Source organism: Triticum dicoccoides, chromosome 5B, assembly GCF_002162155.2.
Source record: "Triticum dicoccoides isolate Atlit2015 ecotype Zavitan chromosome 5B, WEW_v2.0, whole genome shotgun sequence".
In the NCBI taxonomy this organism is placed as follows: domain Eukaryota; kingdom Viridiplantae; phylum Streptophyta; class Magnoliopsida; order Poales; family Poaceae; genus Triticum; species Triticum dicoccoides.
This window is the reverse complement of record NC_041389.1, coordinates 556,610,092-556,626,127: the sequence shown is the minus strand read 5'-3', so window position 1 is coordinate 556,626,127 and position 16,036 is coordinate 556,610,092.

Below are 16,036 nucleotides of genomic sequence, written 5' to 3'. Positions count from 1 at the left end.
CAAGTCTCTTTACTCGTTCCGTAATAAATCATCTCACAACTAACTCATTAGTTGTAATGCTTGCAAGGCTCAAGTGATGTGTATTACCGAGAGGGCCCAGAGATACCTCTCCGACAATCGGAGTGACAAATCCTAATCTTGAAATACGCCAACCCAACAAGTACCTTTGGAGACACCTGTAGAGCACCTTTATAATCACCCAGTTACGTTGTGACGTTTGGTAGCACACAAAGTGTTCCTCCGGTAAACGGGAGTTTCATAATCTCAAAGTCATAGGAACATGTATAAGTCATGAAGAAAGCAATAGCAGAATACTTAAACGATCAAGTGCAAGCTAACAGAACGGGTCAAGTCAATCACATCATTCTCCTAATGATGTGATCTCATTAATCAAATGACAACACATGTCTATGGTCAGGAAACATAACCATCTTTGATCAATGAGCTAGTCAAGTAGAGGCATACTAGTGACACTCTGTTTGTCTATGTATTCACACAAGTATTATGTTTCCGGTTAATACAATTCTAGCATGAATAATAAACATTTATCATGATTTAAGGAAATAAATAATAACTTTATTCTTGCCTCTAGGGCATATTTCCTTCAGCAAGTTCTCTCAACAATAATAACACAATTTGATCACATAACTATCCCTCAACATGCAACAAAGAGTCACTCCAAAGACACTAATAGCGGAGAACAAACGAAGAGATTATAGTAGGGTAGGAAACCACCTCAAAGTTATCCTTTTTGATCGATCTATTCAAGCGTCCGTAGTAAAAATAACATGAAGATATTCTTTCCGTTCGATCTATCATAGAGTTCATACTAGAATAACACCTTAAGACACAAATCAACCAAAACCCTAATGTCACCTAGATACTCCAATGTCACCTCAAGTATCCATGGGCATGATTATACGATATGCATCACACAATCTCATATTCATCTATTCAACCAACACAAAGTACTTCCAAGAGTGCCCCAAAGTTTCTACCAGAGATTCAAGATAAAAACATGTGCCAACCCCTATGCATAGGTTCATGGGCAGAACCCGCAGGTTGATCACCAAAACATACATCAAGTGGATCACGTGAATATCCCATTGTCACCACAGATAAGCACGGCAAGACATACATCAAGTGTTCTCAAATGCTTAAAGACTCAATCCAATAAGATAACTTCAAAGGGAAAACTCAATCCATTACAAGAGAGTAGAGGGGGAGAAACATCATAAGATCCAACTATAATAGCAAAGCTCGCGATACATCAAGATCGTGCCATAGAGAGAACACGAGAGAGAGAGAGAGAGAGAGAGAGAGAGAGAGAGATCAAACACATAGCTACTAGTACATACCCTCAACCCCGAGGGTGAACTACTCCCTCCTCGTCATGGAGAGCGCCGGGATGATGAAGATGGCCACCGGTGATGGGTTCCCCCTCCGGCAGGGTGCCAGAACGGGCTCCCGAGAGGTTTTTGGTGGCTACAGAGGCTTGCGGTGGCGGAACTCCAGATCTATTTTTCTCCTTCGATGTTTTTAGGGTACGTGGACTTATATAGGCGAAAGAAGTCGGTCGGGGAGCCTCGAGGGGCCCAGGAGACAGGGGCGCGCGCCTAGGGGGTGGGCGCGCCCTCCTATCTCCTGGCTTCCTCGAACCTTCCCTGGCTTGAACTCCAAGTCTCCCGGATCATATCCTTTCCAAAAATCACGCTCCCGAAGGTTTCATTCCATTTGGAAGTCGTTTGATATTCCTTTTCTTGCTGAAACAGGCAATAAAACAGCAATATGGGCTGGGCCTCCGGTTAGTAGGTTAGTCCCAAAAGTAATATAAAAGTGTATAATAAAGCCCGTAATCATTCAAAACAGATAATCAAATAGCATGAATGCTTTATAAATTATAGATACGTTGGAGACGTATCATAAACCCCATCTTTTTATCCTCGATGGCAACAATACAATACGTGCCTTGCTGCCCCTGCTGTCACTGGGAAAGGACACCGCAAGATTGAACCCAAAGCTAACCACTTCTCGCATTGCAAGAAAGATCAATCTAGTAGGCCAAGCCAAACTGATAATTCGAAGAGACTTGCAAAGATAACTTAATCACACATAAAAGAATTCAGAGGAGATTCAAATATTTCTCATAGATAAACTTGATCATAAACCCACAATTCATCGGATCGAGACAAACACACCGCAAAAAGAGTTACATCGAATAGATCTCCAAGAAGATCGAGGAGAACATGGTATTGAGATTCAAAGAGAGAGAAGAAGACATCTAGCTAATAACTATGGACCCGAAGGTCTATGGTAAACTACTCACAACTCATTGGAGAGGCTATGGTGTTGATGTAGAAGCCCTTCATGGTTGATTCCCCCTCCGGCGAAACACCGGCGAAGGCTCCAAGATGGGATCTCACGGATACAGAAGGTTGCGGTGGTGGAAATAGTTTTTCGTGCTTGCTGTCGGTGTCAAAACCGGTGGATCTCGGGTAGGGGGTCCCGATCTATGTGTCTTAGGCTGATGGTTACAGGAAGCGAGGGACACAATGTTTACCCAGGTTTGGGCCCTCTCGATGGAGGTAAAACCCTACTTCTTGCTTGATTAATATTGAACATATGAGTAGTACAAGAGTAGATCTACCACGAGATCGTAGAGGCTAAACCCTAGGAGCTAGCCTATGATGGTATGATTGTAATTGTGATCGGCCTTCTAAGGACCAACCTCTCCGGTTTATATAGACATCGGAGAGGGCTAGGGTTTACACGGAGTCGGTTACAAGGAAGGAAATATAATATCTAGATTGCCAAGCTTGTCTTCCACACAAAGGAGAGTCCCATCCGGACATGGGTCGGAGTCTTGAGTCTTGTATCTTCACACTCCAATAGTCCGGACGATGTATATAGTCCAGCTGTCCGGATACCCCCTAATCCAGGACTCCCTCGGTAGCCCCTAAACCAGGCTTCAATGATGATGAGTCCGGCACGCAGTCTTGTCTTCGGCATTGCAAGGCGGGTTCCTTCTCCGAATACTCCAAGGTAATTATCGAACTCTCAGACCATGTCCGGATCTGCAAGATGATCTTCACATACCATTGTAGGGAACATAGCATAAATCCGTTCTGTTGGCAATCTTCGTACGTCATGCCCTTGCATCGTGCCCTCGTCCAACACGAACCGGCGTTTCTTGCCCCACCTCAACTCGCATTGTGAGGCGGTTTTATTGGCACGTCCTGCCAAAGTAGAGATCGTGTTCCTCTTATTACGGGATTCTCTTCAATACGGGTATGGGTAATCCAACCGCACTGCTAATTGCGGCGAGTGGGAGGTGAGCGGGTTCCACTAGGCAAGTGGGGACGCGCAAAAAACCATTACCATCTCTATAAAGAGATAAGGTCTCTTCCTCTTTACCCATGCCTTCTCCTTCCGCTAACTCATTCCTCTCTATTCGAGCCCTAATGCCCAAGCATTATTCTTTTCCATCGAAGAGAGGTTTTCCAAAGATGTCCGGATCTGGAGCAAGAGGCAGATGGATGGCCTCTACCATCCGGGAGAAGGATATTAATAAGCTCCGGGAAGCCGGGTATCTGGCCAAGAAGATTGGCCACCGTCTCCCACCGGCGGGGCAGGTTGTCCCTACTCTGGAGCCTTACGAGAGAGTCGTGTTCCTTCCCCATTTTGTCCGCGGGCTCGGGTTTCCCCTTCACCCATTCATTCACGGAGTCATGTATTACTATGGGATTGATTTTCATGATCTTTCCCCCCAACGCTTTCCTCAATATCTCGACGTTCATCGTCGTGTGCGAGGCCTTTCTCTGGATTTTGCCTCACTTCGGCCTATGGCTGAAGATTTTCAGTGTGAAGCCCAAGGTGGTGAGTGGCGAACATGCCGAGTGTGGCGGCACCATGGTGAGCAAGATTCTCAAGGCCGTTTGGCCGAAGGGCACCTTCAACGACTCCGTCAAAGAGTGGCAGCAGCAGTGGTTCTATATCACCGAACCACGCGGCAAAAAGTGGGCTGCAGCTCCTGAATTCAGATCCGGAGCCCCACTGCGGCTCACGTCCTGGCCCAAGAAGGGCCCGAACTGGTCCTCGTCCGATGAGCTGTCACTGCTCCAGACGCGTGTTCAGAGCGTGGTGGACAAGGACGTCAAACTCGTGGACGTAGTCCAAGTGATGCTAGTTCGCCTGGTTCTCCCTTGCCAGCGCCAAGCCTACACTTTGTGGGAGTTCGACCCAACCGAGCACCAGACCCTTCGGGAGCTCTACGATTCCTCCCACAAGGATATCTAGAAGGTTCTCTTCAAGTCCGGCAAATCGTGGCCGGGCTCCGTCGAGGATCGTGGGTATCAATTATCCCATTCTGCAAGCCCGATAAGTTACAACCATACTCTGTCCATCCATGCTTTAGTTGGCACGTCATGAGGGAGACATTTTAATCATGTTTCGTGACCTCAGGGATGGATAAAGAAGGTGGAGCGAACACATTGTCCGGCCCCGCTATCGGAGGAACCGGCCGGACCTCTTCTGACGAAGATGCTGGTCCCCGCGCCTTACGAGGTGCCAAAAAAGGAGGCCTCCAAGAAGGTCAAGAAGACCCGGAGTGGCCTCCGTCGACGCGAGGCTTCGGACGCAAAATCTGGAGACTCCAACGACGCTCCTTCTTCCGAAGACGAAGAGGAGGAAGTAGAGGAGGACGAGCCTCACTCTCAAGGTGGGAAGAAGCGGGCGGCTTCCCCGTCCCTGGAGGCCGAATCACCCAAGAGGGGGAGAGGTTCCCATCCAGAGGCATCAACCACGGCAGCCGACAACAGCCCGGAGTGGAATCCCAGGGCCCAGCCCCTGGAAAAATCGTAAGTAACCGAAATCCGAATGCGCCTATGCATCCAGGGTCGTCTGGGTACAGTAGTTTAACTGTTGCCATATCTCGTACAGCCCGGCGAGGTCTCCTGCCGGACAGTCCTCATCAGAGGATTTGCTAAGCTCGGATGCTGTAGCGAGCGAGACGCCTCCGGTGGCTCCTTCTCCGAAGTCCAGGTGCGACACCGAGGTGTCGTCTCAAAGTGACACAGAGCAGGGGGGCATGTCTCTGGAGCCGGACACATGGGGGTAGCGGCCCCACGGCGTGTTGACGATGGGGGCGATCTCCGGTTCGGCCCACGGCCGGATATAGTCCTGGACACCTCTAAGGCTCCAGGATCGGGTGAGCGGCCGCCTTCGACGGAGGGAGACTTGCCTACTCCGCCGGTAACCTCTGTCCATGCAGAACTGCCGGGCGGTCTATCGACAGCGTTGAAGAACGCGTCTATCGTCAATGAACATCGGACCCTCATGGGTATGGTGGTTGGGAAGATTCAATCTACCGAAAGCGGGCTGAATGAGTCCTGCCTTGGCCTTATAAAGGCTTTTGAGGTATGGTTTCTAAGGAACCTTTCAGGAATCATCATAATATGAGTAGTAGCCCCTGATACACTATCCGGCGAAAGAGAGAGAGTCGGGCAGGGGATCAAACCCTCTTTTTTCGTGGGAACCCTTGTTAATGACGTATACCCCTTTGTTTGAAAACAGGCGTCTGCGGAGAAGACGGCCGCTCATAATGCAGAAGTGTCCGAACTGAAGCAGAGCCTAGAACGGGCCGAGGAAGAACTTGGCCGTGTGAAGAAGCAATTAGAGGATAGGCAATGTATGTTGAAACATTGTCTTGCATTAGGCACGAATGAGTAATTGTGCCTATTAAAAAGTATTTGTGTTGTACGCCCTAGAAGAAAGTGCCGAATATGAGGCACTGAAGAAGGTTGTGGCTGATGCCAACGAGAAGGCTGCCGCCGAATAGGCGCTTCGTGAAAAACACGAGGCCAGGGTCCTCACAGCTGAGCGGGAGCTCCATGAGGCTGTGAAGAAAGCGAGGGCTTGGAGCAGAGTCTGGTAGGGAAAGAATCCGAATTCGCCCAAGCTCTCCAAGCCGCGGAAGATGCTCAGGAAGAAGCCCGAGGTGTTGTACGGGACATTCAGGAGGCCCGAAAAGTTGCGGCTGGTAAGGCCTGTTGTATTCATGGCCATTTTTATATGATAGTGGGGAGAACTCTAAGCGACAAGCTGAATTCTTTATTTTATAGGGGCGTTTGCGGATCTGCCTCGCAGCATATCGGATGCCGCCCATTTCTACCGGACCGAGGAGAAGAAGTCTGCGGAGAGGAACTTCTGTTCGCAGTATTTGGCGCCAAACTATCCGGTGCCTTTTATCGATCAGCTGAAGTAGCTGGTCGAACTGCACCAGGCGGCCGAACTAGCCATGAAGGACTTGGTTGTCCGGTTGTGGCCTGCGGAGCCAATTCCAAGCAGTTACTTCGGACTCGTGAAGCAGATTGTGGGCGCCTGTCCTCGGCTTGATGCTATCAAGCGATCAGTCTATATATAAGGTGCGCGCATGGCATTCGCCCATGCAAAAGTGCATTGGGGGAAGCTTGATGCAAAGAAGCTGATGACTGAGGGTCCACCGAAGGGTAAGGAGCACCGCAAGCCCGAACTGTATTATGAAGGTCTACTGAAGGGGGCCCGCCTTGCGGTGGATAAGTGTACCAAAGACATTATATTTCCCTGAGGGCATTCATGCCGCTCCTTGTAATATGGATAATGGCACTTTTATTATATATTGCCTGTTTTGTTTGAACTTATGTTCTTCCTGTGCGGCTGTTTATTGTATGTAAATCCTGAGAGTTGGCCAGTCGTCGGCTTCTGCCCCCACATAAAAAATACGGGGGTGTTTGGGATATATCTGAACACTCTTTATCCCATGGTTGGGTCCTTTTAAGGAGGTGTTTCTCACCATGAACCAGGCAATCAGACTATAAGGCTTTACTACTCTCACTTAGCCATAGGAATTCGAGTATGGTCGGCGCAGCCCCTAGTGTTCGGAAGGCCGAACTAGGGGCTCTATTGGCGCCTGATCGGAAGACCGATCCGTCCCAATCTGCATTTATGATGGCGTTATGCGGAATAAATCTTTAAAGATTTTACAACCTCTCGAACAGCTGACCAGCTCTCGCTGCATCATGACAGTCAGTTTTTGGCTTTCTCTACTGAGGTGTTCGTCCGGCAGAACCGGGACACAATCGCAGTAGTTCTCCCAGCGCTACCTTAGCCGATGGAACGGAACATAAGGTACCAAAACACGGGAGCCGGGCAAACCCAACCAATGACCCAAGACATGATTCAGAGCTGATGCATATAGTGCTATAAGTTCGGGGTGCCGAGCGACCGAAAAGGTGGTCGGACTTTATTGTCATACTATGAAGCCCCTGGCATAACCGGGCGTAACACGAAGCGCGGCTGCCATTTTTGGCAAAGAGGTGTCGATGATAAACGACGGCCGATACGTGTTATTTAAGTCTACGCATTGTAGTAGGATGATATGTCTATGCAAATGAGTGCGATTTATGATTATGAAAAGAGATGTTTTTTGGCGGAACCTGTGATGGCCGGACTGGAGGGGGTTGTGAGTGGATCGAAGGTGAATCCAAACTGCCTTCTACCTGCATGTTCCTATCCTTGTGTGTCCGGGCCGATTCCACGCTGCCAATCCTGTTCTGCATCAAAGTTAGTTTGTGAAGACAAATGCTTGGAGGCAGCTGAACGTCCTCTTGTGGTTGGTCTAAGGGTTCCTGATCGGACCATGGTGACCCCAGCCGCTATACCGTGAAGCATCGCGGACTCCTCAGTTGGTGTCCGGATAGTTGGTTGTCATATCAAAATTTTGATAGGCATGCACGACTTGCTACTCCGGCGGCTGTATGATTTCCGCTCTAAGGGCGGGGTTCAGCCTTGCACGTAGGCGTGAGTATATAACTGGTGTTGGACGAATGGTTTTCCACGTGGAATCTAGTCAACGTGGTTCATCCCATTAGCATACGGTGGGTTACCGTATGAGGGGAATGCGCCAAAGAATTGTTTTTTGGCGTGGCATTTTTTGGTTATCTGAAAACAACCGTTAGAGCGGTGGGCCAATGAACTTGGTCTTTGCCCCTGACATCTTGTAGAAGGTGTTATTTGTGGTTTCATACCCGCGGGGGCTTTATGTGTTATGGAGCCCCCAGACTACTAGGTCTAGGGGTACGGCAATTGAATTGTTGTGGTTGGTGTGATAGAGGGCGATCGACCGTACTGTTGTGCTCTGGGGGGTCTCTTGACTAGGCGCCTCCCTTCATTGTTTCCAGCACACGACCGATCGCTTTGTTTTGAGGATCAGGCATTCTCTATTGGTATGCTTTTCAGTCCTTCTAGGAGTACCGTGAATTTCACATGGTTGATCAAGTATGTGGCTCGGGCCGGATAGGCTTGAGCTGCTCTTTGTCCGTTGAACGGACTGGGAGTTGCTGGGCTTGGCACTAGCTTCCTTGACTTGACGTTTATGACCGCTGCGCCGAGGCTTTAGGATGCCTCTTCGTGTATCCTTCTTACTGTCTTGGATCGTAGTGATGTGTGGACGTTGAGGTGTGTACCTTGGGTTATCCTGCTTAGGTTGAGGTGGCCAGTTGTGCCGCGCGTGCACTTTGTTTTTTCGGTGGCCAAGGTCTTGGTCAACTAATCCACGAGCAGATCTTGGTCAGCTTTAAGTTGTTCTTGCTTCCTTTGCAGGCTCTTTGTCGTGGCCATGAGCCGTCGCTTTAAGCGAACTTGTTCCACTGGATCTTCAGGCACACTGAATTCGTCATTGCCGAGGCATACCTCGTCTTCGGAGGGGGGTGTATAGTTGTCCCTCTCCAAGTATCCCATCGTGGCTAGTCCGGCCTGCTTGAAGGTAGGCTGGTCAGGGTTGTGTTCATCTTTAGCGCCATTTGTATTGTGTTCGTCTCCTGGGCCGGTATCGCTATGGCGGGGCTTGGAGCGGCGTCGACAACACCCCTGCTTTGTTTTTCTCCCTGAGGGGTTATCCTTCGTTGCCTCATCGCCATTGGTTCCTTTTGGAGTGTCCACCATATATATATCGTATGAAGAGGTGGTTGTCCACCGCCCTGTGAGCGGTGGCTCCTGTACTTCTCCTGCATCGATGTCCATACCGTCGATGTCTTCGGAGTCGAGGTCAAGCACGTCGGTTAAATCATCGACCATGGCAATGAAGTGGGTGGTGGGTGGGCAGCGAATTCCTTCGTCGCCTGCTTCCCACTCAAGCCGGACATAGTTCAGCCCAGAGCCTCCTGACAAAGAGAGAGACTTTAATAAGTTCAGCATGTCGCCAAAGGGTGAGTGCTGGAAGATGTCAGCAGCGGTAAACTCCATTACCGGAGCCCAACCTGGCTCGGCTTGCTCGAGGGTGTGCGGACCGGAACCAACAACCGGATACGAGTCCGGGGGCCCGGGGTTACAGGCCTCCATAGAGGTGAGGCCTGTTTTCGGCTCCACTGCCAATGAGTATGCGGCCTGCGGGGCGGGGTCCACCCCTCCGTCCTTAGGCAACGCAACCTGCTCCGGATTTAGATCCGGGCTACTACAGGGGTGATATCCCGAGCATCGTCCGACAACAGGTCTAAGCCGTGCTCATCGTGACTGTTCGGTGCTCCTGGCGCAGGCCCAAATCCGTTGAAGATCAAGTCTCCGTGAATATCCGTCGTGTAGTTCAAGTTTCTGAACCTGACCTGGTGGCCAGGGGCACAGCTGTCGAACTGCTCGAGATGGCCAAGCGAATTGGCCCGCAGTGTGAAGCCGCCGAACACGAAGATCTGTCCAGGGAGAAAAGTCTCGCCCTGGACCGTGTTGTTGACGATTGAAGGTGCCATCAAGCCCTGCAGCGACGACACAGAGGAACTCTCAATGAAAGCACCAATGTCGGTGTCAAAGATGGCGGATCTCGGGTAGGGGGTCCCGATCTGTGCGTCTTAGGCTGATGGTTACAGGAAGCGAGGGACACAATGTTTACCCAGGTTCGGGCCCTCTCGATGGAGGTAAAACCCTACTTCCTGCTTGATTAATATTGAAGATATGAGTAGTACAAGAGTAGATCTACCATGAGATCATAGAGGCTAAACCCTAGGAGCTAGCCTATGATGGTATGATTGTAATTGTGATCGGCCTTCTAAGGACCAACCTCTCCGGTTTATATAGACATCGGAGAGGGCTAGGGTTTACACGGAGTTGGTTACAAGGAAGGAAATATAATATCCGGATCGCCAAGCTTGTCTTCCACGCAAAGGAGAGTCCCATCCGGATACGGGCCGGAGTCTTGAGTCTTGTATCTTCACGCTCCAATAGTCCGGACGATGTATATAGTCCGGCTGTCCGGATACCCCCTAATCCAGGACTCCCTTAGTCGCCTTTGATGTTCTCGGGGTATGTGGGTATACATAGGAGGAAGAAGTAGGTCGGTGGACGCCAGAGGGGCCCACGAGATAGGGGCGCGCCCAGTAGGGGGGCACCCTCCACCCTCGTGGCCGCCTCGATTGCTTCTTGACTTGCACTGCAAGTCCTCTGGATCACGTTTGTTCCAAAAAAATCACGCTCCTGAAGGTTTCATTCCGTTTGGACTCCGTTTGATATTCCTTTTCTTCGAAACACTAAAATAGGCAAAAAAAAGCAGCAATACGGGCTGGGCCTCCGGTTAGTAGGTTAGTCCCAAAAATGATATAAAAGTGTAAAGTAAAGCCCATAAACATCCAAAACGGGTAATATAATAGCATGGAACAATAAAAAATTATAGATACGTTGGATACGTATCAAGGCATCACGTCCACGACAAGTAGACCGACTCCTGCCTACATCTACTACTATTACTCCACACATCGACCGCTATCCAACATACATCTAGAGTATTAAATTCATAAGAACAAAGTAACGCATTAGGCAAGATGACATGATGTAGATGGATAAACTCAAGCAATATGATATAAACCCCATCTTTTTATCCTCGATGGCAACAATACAATACGTGCCTTGCTGCCCCTGTTGTCACTAGGAAAGGACACCGCAAGATTAAACCCAAAGCTAAGCACTTCTCCCATTGCGAGAAAGATCAATCTAGTAGGCCAAACCAAACTGATAATTCGAAGAGACTTGCAAAGATAACCAATCATGCATAAAAGAATTCAGAGGAGATTCAAATATTTCTCATAGATAAACTTGATCATAAACCCACAATTCATCGGATCTCGACAAACACACCGCAAAAAGAGTTACATTGAATAGATCTCCAAGAAGATCGAGGAGAACTTTGTATTGAGATTCAAAGAGAGAGAAGAAGCCATCTAGCTAATAACTATGGACCCGAAGGTCTGTGATAAACTACTCACAACTCATCGGAGAGGCTATGGTGTGGATGTAGAAGCCCCCAGTGATTGATTCCCCCTCCGGCGGAGCACCGAAAAAGGCTCCAAGATGGGATCTCACGGGTACAGAAGGTTGCGGCCGTGGAAATAGGGTTTCGTGGTGCTCCTGGATGTTTTCAGGGTATGTAGATATATATATAGGCGAAGGAAGTCGGTTGGGGGAGCCAGGAGGGGCCCACGAGGGTGGGGGCGCGCCCACCCCCCTAGGGCGCGCCTCCCTGCCTCATGGCCGCCTCGTTTGCTTCTTGACATCCACTCCAAGTATCCTGGATTGCGTTTGTTCCAAAAATAACTATCCCGAAGGTTTCATTCCATTTGGACTCCATTTGATATTCCTTTTCTGCGAAACACTGAAATAGGCAAAAAAACAGCAATTTCGGTTGGGCCTCCGGTTAATAGGTTAGTCCCAAAAACGATATAAAAGTGTATAGTAAAGCCCATAAATATCCAAAACGGGTAATATAATAGCATGGAATAATCAAAAATTATAGATACGTTGGAGATGTATCACCCAGAAGTGCTACTTGTGAGCTGCATTGGGATTTCCTCGAAGAGGAGAGGATGATGCAGTGTAGTAGAGATAAGTATTTCCCTCAGTTAAGAACCAAGGTTATCAATCTAGTAGGAGAACCACGTAACACCTCGTTAGCAGTACCTACACACAAAAAAACAAATACTTGCACCCAACGCGAACAAGGGGTTGTCAATCCCTCAACGGTTAATTGCAAGGATCAAATCTCGTAGTAATAGATAGGTAAATAAAACACAAAATAAAATAAAGTAAACAAAATTGCAGCAATGTATTTTTGCATTTTTAATATATGATAAAAATAGACCCGGGGGCCATAGTTATCACTAGAGGCTTCTCTCTTGAAAATAGTATACGGTGGGTAAACAAATTACTGTTGGGCAATTGATTGAAAAGCAAATAACCATGACGATATCCAAGGCAATGATCATGTATATAGGCATCACGTCCGAGATAAGTAGACTGACTCCTGCCTACATCTTGTACTGTTACTCCACACATCGACCGCTATCCAGCATGCATATAGAGTATTAAGTTCATAAAGAATGAAGTAACGCCTTAAGCAAGTGACATGATATAGACAAAGTAAAATCACGAATGAATAAACCCCATCATTTTATTCTTAATGGCAATAGTACAAATACACGTCTTGTCCCTTTCTGCCACTGGGATATAGATCACCGCAAGATTGAACTAATCACAAAGCACATCTCTCATTGCAAGAAAAAACAATCTAGTTGGCCAAACCAAATCAATAGATCAGAGAGAAATACAAAGCTATAATAATCATGCATAAAAGAGTTCCGAGAAGACTCAAATAATATTCATGGATAATCTGATCATAAATTCACAATTCATTTGATCCCAACAAATACACCGCAAAAAGTGATTACATCGAATAGATCTCCAAGAACATCGAGGAGAACATTGTATTGAAGATCAAAGAGAGAGAAGAAGACATCTAGCTACTAGCTATGGACCCGTAGGTCTTTGGTAAACTACTCACACATCATCGAAAGGGCAATAAGGTTGATGTAGAACCCCTCCATGGTCGATTCCCCCTCCGGTAGAGTGTTGGGGAATGCCTGCAGATGGGGTCTCATGAGAACAAAAACTTGCGGGGGCAGAAAATGTATTTCGATTGGCTCTCTTATGTCAGGGGAATATTTGAGAATTTATGGAGGCGGAATTAGGTCAAGAGGTGCCACGAGGGGCCCACAAGCCTAGGGGTGTGCCTCCCGAGATTGTCGCTCCCTCGTGGCTCGTCAGGTCTTCTCCCAAACCTTCTAGGGTCTCTTCTGGTCCAAAAAAAATTAACCCAAAGTTTTTTCTCCGTTTGTACTCTGTTTGATATTGATTTCCTGAAAAGCCAAAAACAAGCATAAAAACAACAACTGGCACTGGGTACTAGGTTAATAGGTTAGTCCCAAAAAATGATATATAATTGCATATAAAACATCCAAGATTGATACTATAATAGCATGAAACAATTAAAAATTATAGATATGTTGAAGACATATCAATAAGCACGTGTGGAATGACAAACGAAAAAATGGGATTCCTATTCTCGCTTCTAAGACTAGATCAAGTGTTCTCAGTGATCATGTTTTCTTGATTTTAGAATATTGTTAAGTGTAACGATAGTCCTAAAACAACATTGAGAGGTTGACGCTAGAAGAACGATCCTATTGAATCGGCCCGAACTTGTTTGTTATACTTTGAGATAATATCATCAGAAGTCAATTGCTATAACACGGAGTGTTAACGTGTGTTTTAGTTCCTTAGACCATGAGAGTATCATAGTCACTTCCTACCATAGAGTGGACTTTGGGTTGCTCAAACGTCATCTGTAATACGGTGATCATAACGACAACTTACAGGTTCATCGGAAAGTTTGACAAGGGACTAGATAGCTTGAGAGTGGGATTTGCTCCTCTGACAACAGAGAGATATTCTTAGAACCCTCTCAGTCGGATGACATCCATCATCCTTTGGCCAGACACAGGTGACTATGTAACGGAGATGCCGAAAGATTTCAACAAGAAAGAAGAACAAAAACGGTAACGAAGAGAACGGTATAATGAGCATGTGTATGACTCAAGAGGATACTGATACATCTCACCTTGGGTTTTGTAAAGTATCGCGAAGCAAAGGGAATATCACATGATACCCAAAGGTTCACTCGAATGCCATTCATGTACTCATAGGGATCGATATGGACGTCCACGGTTCCACTATCGGTTACTGAACAAAGGGGTTTTGTTCATGTCTATGTTTTACCAAACCTATAGGGTCACAAGCTTAAGGTAATCACGATCTGCTGAGTGTTAGTAGGACAGGAGTTCGAGGATTTATTGGTGTAATAGTTTTGTTAATATTTGAAATATTTTGAGAGAACCGGAAGTGTATCGGGCTCACCGGAAGGGTTTCAGAGTTTATCGGGCAATACCGGGTATTACCGATAAATAATATATAGGTGAAAAATGTTTCTAAAGATGTTAAATTAGTAATAAAAAGCTCTAGCAATTGTTTTCTAAAACAAGCTCTAGTAATTGTTATGAGACTTTTATAATTAATAAATATTAAAGGGCCTTAAAAGGCCAAGAAGTGGAAGGCAACTTGGGCCACAAGGGCCCTAGAGGGGAGGCCGGATTGGGATGGGAAGGCTCCCCCTTCCCCCTTGGCCGGCGCAAGGAGGAGAGTCCTTCCCCTCCTCGTGGTCCCCTCCTCTCACCTCTAACCTATATATACTAGACTTTTGCACCTTTACAACACACAAGTTTTTGAGCATTCTCTAGTTCTAGTTGGTCCTAATTGATCAATTAGAGCTTGACCTATATCCTCTAATTTTCATAATTAGAAGCCTAGTATGGTTCTAATCTCCTCACTCTAATTCTCTGACGACGATTAGCTCTGGACGGCGAAGCCGAGTGTGGTCCTAGTTTCTTTTTATCTCTTTTTCCGTTGCTTGTATGTGGTTTGTCGCTGTAATTCTTGCCGATTGATGACTTTGTTAATGCAAAGTCAGGCTACGTTCGAGCCTTTTTTCAGGCTTGAAGATGTCTTTTCTTAAAAAAATAAAAAATAAAACACACAATAATTCTATCTACACTTATCAACTATAGTCGACAGAATGTACATAGTACTAGAAAAAAAATCATGGGAGCACGTGCAATGAGTTATCGTAAGCATCGAGGCATCAACTGCTTTACCCTCCAGTGAAGCATGGTATAATTGTTTTATATTGTTAGTTATTAGTAGCTAAAACCAACAATCGACCACTAATCCACCGACCACGAGCATTTTTTGACGGTCAAACAAAAAAAAACAGCAAAAAAAACCCAACTACAAATCAATATATACCTTTTTGGCGCACGTCATCCCCCTCACTGTCTTTATCGTCCATCCTTTCACCTCTTCTTCGCGTCGCCGCCCTCCTCCTCTCCCTCGTCATTGTTGTGTATGGCACTACTCTCACCGGTCACGCCGAAGCCCTAGAGGTAGGAGCCGAGACCCAATCGACATGCATGTGAGCGTGTCACCGACCTCGTTGCATCGACGATCCACCTTGCCTCGACATTCCCTGATCCTCCCCCCTCCCCCTTTCTCGCCTTCCCTCCTTTTTATCTTTCTTCTCTCCGCCCTTCATCCGCCGTTCATCTCCTCGTGCTGAACGGTCCGCCGTGATTGCGTTCTAAGAACCGGGTCAAAAAATGTTACGAAATCTAGAATTTTTCTACGGATCGAATGCCACGCCTTCAGGTGGCCCCTTGGATGCCGGTGGAAAAAAAACCCTGATGTTTTTCATCTACAAGATTCACTACTAGTGGTTCGAGAAAATGCCACGTTTCTATTTCGGCTCGACAAAATGACACATCTTTTTTCTCTTTCTTTCTTCTTCTCGTTTCTTTGGAAAAAACAACACGTCCTTGCCTCTCTAACACGTGGGGCCTGGAGGACCACCTGCCAGTGACTGACAGTTGTAGGCGCTGCCGGTGGTGCTTCCCTACCAGCACCGCACCGGTCCAGTCGCCTCGCCACCACCGCCACACCAAACTGCGGCGGTCGCATCCCCACCCCACCTTCTCCGAATATCCACCGCCCCCGGCCGCCCCGCCTCGCCTCCCACGCACGCCACCGTCTCGCCACCCTCCCCCGAACCCAGCCCCAACCCCACTCCAACCTCCCC